We start from the raw sequence: 5,679 nt of genomic DNA, 5'->3' as shown, positions 1-5,679 counted from the left end.
TCTGCCTTTACCATCTTCACTCTCCAAAACATTCCAGACAAAGGAGAAAATGCTCCAAATGTTCTTCTAGACAGAGAGAAGAAACTGCAGAATCTCGACTTTGAAGGTAAGTGGATCTGAACACTATTAATACCCTCAGAATTTCTCTTCAAGTTGGAAAAGCCATTTTTATTGGTTATAAACAGTTTTGTGTTTATTGTTCTGTCAGTCTTGTTCTGAGGTAAAATGGCGGGTTTAAAATGACCACAGACACGCATGTCATATAAATAATACTGCTAATACTGCTTTATTATGTTATATGCTTTTATTGGATTTAAGTAATAAATGAAGATTAATCCCAGTACACACAGTAAATCAGACAGAAAGGAATATTTTTACATCAGGATGGTTTCAAAAGCGAAGCTGAGATCACTGCACCACTGTTCCTCCATTTTAACAACTTCAATATGCTTTTAAGGGAAAATCAGACATGATAAGCCACCTCCACTCAACTGTCTAATTAATCTTATTACATATACTAACTGGTATTTTGAGTCTTTCTGTTATTCCTGAGGATCTTGTAGATTTAGATGTGATGGGTAGAAGCATAGGGCAGAAGGTGAGACCGTTAGATTGAAAATGGTCGCTTAATTGTAGCGACTTTTATAGCGTCCTTGTCCGCTAGTGGCTCTGTATCGGCAAGAGGGGGCTTTTATTTTGACACTTGCGTTTTGATTGATCTCGGTTTCACCCGCTATATAGTCACGCGCAGGCAGAACGAAGCATCGTTTGATCTCGTGAAGGCAAATCTGAGCTCGGCGTCGGGAAGATCCGTGAAGCTGTATGTTGTTAACTTGCATTTTAAACTTTTGGGGAAGACCATAGGAACGTGACTGAGCCTGCTGGCGCCGTGTGTGTGCGAGAAGCCCACATTTACCGAGGCACGGTTGGTTTTCCGTTTAAATACTCTGTAAATGCCGGCAGTTATGGTATGTATTACTGTCGTAGTATTGTCAGGTATTGGTGGTTTTTATTAATAGTAACCACAAGAGGTCCCAGTTTAGTGTATTAACGATGGTTTGTTTATTTATTTTAAAGGGAGAGTGGGGGGCTTTCTGAATCAGCAGTGTGGCGTGGCAGATATTGTGTGAGCCCCTGGGGATATCTGGAAGTACTACAACGTGAAGTTGCGCTGTGCATCCCACCTGTTACAGTTAACCGGTCTGTACGGCCAGCAACAATAGCCACTTTTTTTTTTTTCTTCCCCTTTTTTTTTTATATCTCTGGTTACATCATTTTAAATAGTTAATAAAGGAATATTTTAGTATATTATTGGGAGGCTTTTTGACCCAGGGCAGCCCTTAATATTCTACCCCTGGTTAATCTGGTGCCTTTTTAATTTAGGAAGGACGATTAGGAAGAGCACGCTGAAAGGTAGAGGATATTCAGCCCATTTAAGCCGGGTTTCTGTCCCACCTATATTGAAGGTTGCAGTGTCACGTTTGGTTTATTTTGATTTGATTAGTGTGGGTGATTGGAAGTATTTTTATGTGACTTTTTTTTCATCATCTACTTAATTAATTTAATTGTAGTGTGTAATTTATTATGGGGGGTTGAACCCAGGCTGGTATTGTGGTTCCTTTTTCTGCGTGGTTATTCTACCATTAGTAGTTAATAATCCATCGAGGCCCAGATTGTGCTAGGGTGACGTGATTTTAGAAGTGGGTCTGATATCGCTATGATGTGTGCATCTGTCAAATCTTCTATCCTTAATAAACCTGTTAATATACCAGCCTCTTAACGTCTCTATGTGCCTTATTTAGGTAATTCTTTGGGTTGGCTACCGAATAACAATCGAATAAGGTAGCCCTCGGGTCAAATATATTCACTTCCGGTTTTGTAGTGGATAAGAGTCATAGTTCGCCCATTGCCGCCTCACATCCAAGTCACAGTTAGGCTCATTTTGCTTTTAAAGCCATTCTTTTCGCCACGTGGGCAATGATCATAAATATAACTTGTTTTCTTTTTACTTTGTCATCCGTATAACTATGAGAACAAGCAACATGCTTTGTAGCATTCTGTTAACCACGGCGTTGCTTTGCTTCCGTAATGGCAGCTAAACTTAATATGGTTGCAGTCGGTGAGATTCATGTTCTGTAAGAGTGTGCGCTTACTTGAGACATGAGCTAACAAGCATTTATTTGTATTTTTGCAGTTTCACAATAAAGGAATAGTAGAAAAGTGGTTGGTTGGGTTAGTGTAGTGGTTAACACCTCTGCCTTTTACACTGTAGACTGGGGTTCAATCCCCACCTGGGCAAACACCCTACACTATACCAATAAGAGTCCTTGGGCAAGACTCCTAACACTGCCTTGGCCTACCTATGTTTAAAAAAAAAAAAAAAAAAAAATCAAATTGTAAGTCGCTCTGGATAAGAGCGTCAGCCAAATGCTGTAAATGTAAGTGTAGAAAATGAACTAAACACCAAGCTCTGCATCACTGTTCTTTGTCCATCTTATAGGGCTTTGTCTAGTGTGTACATTTAGAATGTTAAGTCATCCTCTATTGAGCCAGAACAGTGTGGCAGGATTCTTTAAATGGCCAATACAGTAAGCCGGCCTGAACCAACGGCTCTATGGGGCTGTGAACCCTTGGGCTGGATTGATTTATGAAGCTAAGCAAGGTTGGTCCAAACTGTATGGGAGGCCATGCTGCCTTGCCAGTAGTTCAAAGCTTTTCAACTAAACCTATATTTTGAAACTAATCTATGGATAAAGTGAAAGGAAGTTCATACAGTGGGCCTAAGCAGAGGGCCTAAGACAGTTAATAAGAAGTCTGCATGTACTTGATTATACACGCTAATGAATATCTTTACAACACGTGTGGAGGCCTACAGTTTCATCCAGTGTGTACAAACCTATGAAAACACTTGGTCTGGTCTTATGTTAGAAACTAAGTAATGTGGGACTTGGTTAGGGCTTTTATTGAGAGTAACTGACAAAAGAAGTTGCAATCATGTTATGAACCTAACCTTTACTTTGAAATTAACATAATTTTGGATTAAAATGAAGAACCTTAAAATAGTCAGCCTCTAAGTCCTAATAGAGTGGTGGGATATTTTAAATAGCCAACACTGGAAGTCAGCTTTAACCAGTGGCTCTATGGGGCTGGGAACCCAAGGGCTGAAATGATCTATGAAGGTAAGCAGAGCTGGGCAAGGTCATTAACTGGATGGGAGACCCTGCTGGCTTGCTTATAACTCAAAGCTTTTCAACCAAACTTTTATTTAGAAACTAAACAGTGGATACAGTGAAAAGAAGTTCATAATGTTTTACTAAACAGAAGGCCTAAGACAGTTAATAGGGAGTCTGCATGTAATTGATGATACATTGTACTGAATTAACTTAGAAAAACTGGATAGGCCTCCAGCGTCATCCAGCGTATACAAACCTATAAGACCCTTGTCTGGTCTTATGTCAGAAACTAAGCACTGTGGGACTTGGTCAGGGCTTGTATTGGAACTAACTGACATTAGAAGTGGCAGTCATGTTATGAACCTAACCTTTACTTTGAAATAAACAGAAGTTTGAATTAAAATTACGTCAGCCTCTATTAAAGCCTACTAGAGTGATGAGATACTTTAAATGGCCAACACCAGAAACCTGCTTTAGCCATTGGTTCTATGGGGCTGGGAACTCTTGGGCTATATTGATCTGTGAAGCTAACCAAACTTTTATTTTGAAACTAAACTATGGATACAGTGAAAGGAAGTTCACACTGTGGGGCTAAGCAGAAGGTCTAAGACAGTTAATAGTAACTCTACATATACTTGATCATACATTCTATTGAATTACTTTAGAAGACCTGTATAGGTCTTTACTTTGAAATAAAAATTATTTTGGTTCAAAATCAAGTGTTATTGTCTCAGTGGACCTCAAATGTAGTCTGTACATGCAGTAGAATGCCTTATTTGTTGCTTGCAGTCTTACAGCCCAACCTACTGGGTTATTCACTTCATATTATGCGGATTCTCATCTTCTTCCAGTTTTCATACTGAATAAGAGTCGTAGTTCGCCCGTTGCCGCCTCACATTCAAGTCACAGATAGAATCATTTCGCTTTTAAAGGCACGCTTTTTTTTCGGTTTTTTGCCACGTGAACAATGCCCATGAGTATAACTTTTTTTTCTTTCGTTTCATTTGTTTACAACCCCCATTTCCATGAAATTGGGATGTTGTGTAAAACATAAATAAAAACAGAATACAATGATTTCCAAATCCTTTTCAACCTATAATCAATTGAATACACTACAAAGACAAGATCTTTAATGTTCAAAAGGTTACACTTTGTTTTCTGCAAATATTCACTCATTTTGAATTTGGTGCCTGCAACACGTTCCAAAGAAGTTGGGACGGGGGCAACAAAAAAATGGAAAGTTGAGGAATGCTCAAAAAAACACCTGTTTGGAACATTCCACAGGTGAGCAGGGTAATTGGAAACAGGTTGGTGTAGTGCAGTGGGTAACACCTCTGCCTTCTATGCTGTAGACTGGGGCTCAATCCCCTGCCTGGGTAAGTGCCCTACACTATACCAATAAGGGTCCTTGGGCAAGACTCCTAACACCACCTTTGCCTTCCTGTATAAAACAATCAAATTGTAAGTTTCTCTGGATAAGAGCGTCAGCCATAAATAAATAAATAAAGGTCAGTATCATGATTGGTTATAAAGGGAGCATCCCTGAAAGGGTCAGTCATTCACAAGCAAGGATGGGGTGAGGTTCACCACTTTGTGAACAACTGCGTGAGCAAATAGTCCAACAGTTTAAGAACAATGTTTCTCAATGGGCAATTGCAAGGAATTTAGGGATTTAATCATCTACAGTCCAAAATACCATCAAAAGATTCAGAGAATCTGGAGAAATCTCTGCAAGTAAGCGGCAAGGCAGAAAACCAACATTGAATGCCCGTGACCTTCGATCCCTCAGGCGGCACTGCATTAAAAACCAACATCATTCTGTAACAAATATTACCACATGGGCTCAGGAACACTTCAGAAAACCATTGTCAGTTTACACAGTTCATCGCTCCATCTGTGCAAGTTAAAACTCTGCCATGCAAAGTGAAAGCCATATATCAACAACACCCAGAAACTTCTCTGGGCCCAAGCTCATCTGAGATGGACTGATGCAAAGTGAAAGTGAAAGAAAAATTGTGTCTGACGAGTCCATATTTCAAATTGTTTTTGGAAATCATGGACGTTGTGTCCTCCGGGCCAAAGAGGAAAAGGAATGTCCGGATTGTTATCAGCGCAAAGTTCAAAAGAAAGCATCTCTGATGGTATGGGGGTGTGTTAGTGCCCACGGCATGGGTAACTTGTACGTCTGTGAAGGCACCATTAATGCTGAAAGGTACAAATATACAGGTTTTGGAGCAACATATGCTGCCATCCAAGCAACGTCTTTGTCAGGGACATCCCTGCTTATTTCAGCAAGACAATGCCAAGCCACATTCTGCACGTGTTACAACAGCGTGGCTTCGTAGTAAAAGAATGCGGGTACTAGACTGGCCTGTCTGCAGTCCAGACTTGTCTCCCATTGAAAATGTGTGGCGCATTATGAAGCACAAAATACGACAACAGAGACTCCGGACTGTTGAGCAACTGAAGTCGTACATCAAGCAATGATGGGAAAGAATTCCACTTA

At 40.1% G+C, this 5,679-nt stretch overlaps 1 long non-coding RNA gene across 1 annotated transcript; it reads left to right on the top strand.

The window, feature by feature from the left end:
- The first annotated feature begins 736 nt into the window (after nucleotides 1-736).
- Nucleotides 737-1,776, top strand: LOC108416028. The gene is made up of 2 exons (XR_001857112.2): nucleotides 737-968; nucleotides 1,078-1,776. It is a non-coding gene; the product is annotated as an uncharacterized LOC108416028 (long non-coding RNA).
- Nucleotides 1,777-5,679: the final 3,903 nt, after the last annotated feature.

The sequence above is a fragment of the Pygocentrus nattereri genome, chromosome 1 (assembly GCF_015220715.1).
Source record: "Pygocentrus nattereri isolate fPygNat1 chromosome 1, fPygNat1.pri, whole genome shotgun sequence".
Taxonomy (NCBI): Eukaryota; Metazoa; Chordata; class Actinopteri; order Characiformes; family Serrasalmidae; genus Pygocentrus; species Pygocentrus nattereri.
Note: the sequence above shows the minus strand (reverse complement) of the source record. Positions and strands in the feature narration are given on the sequence as shown.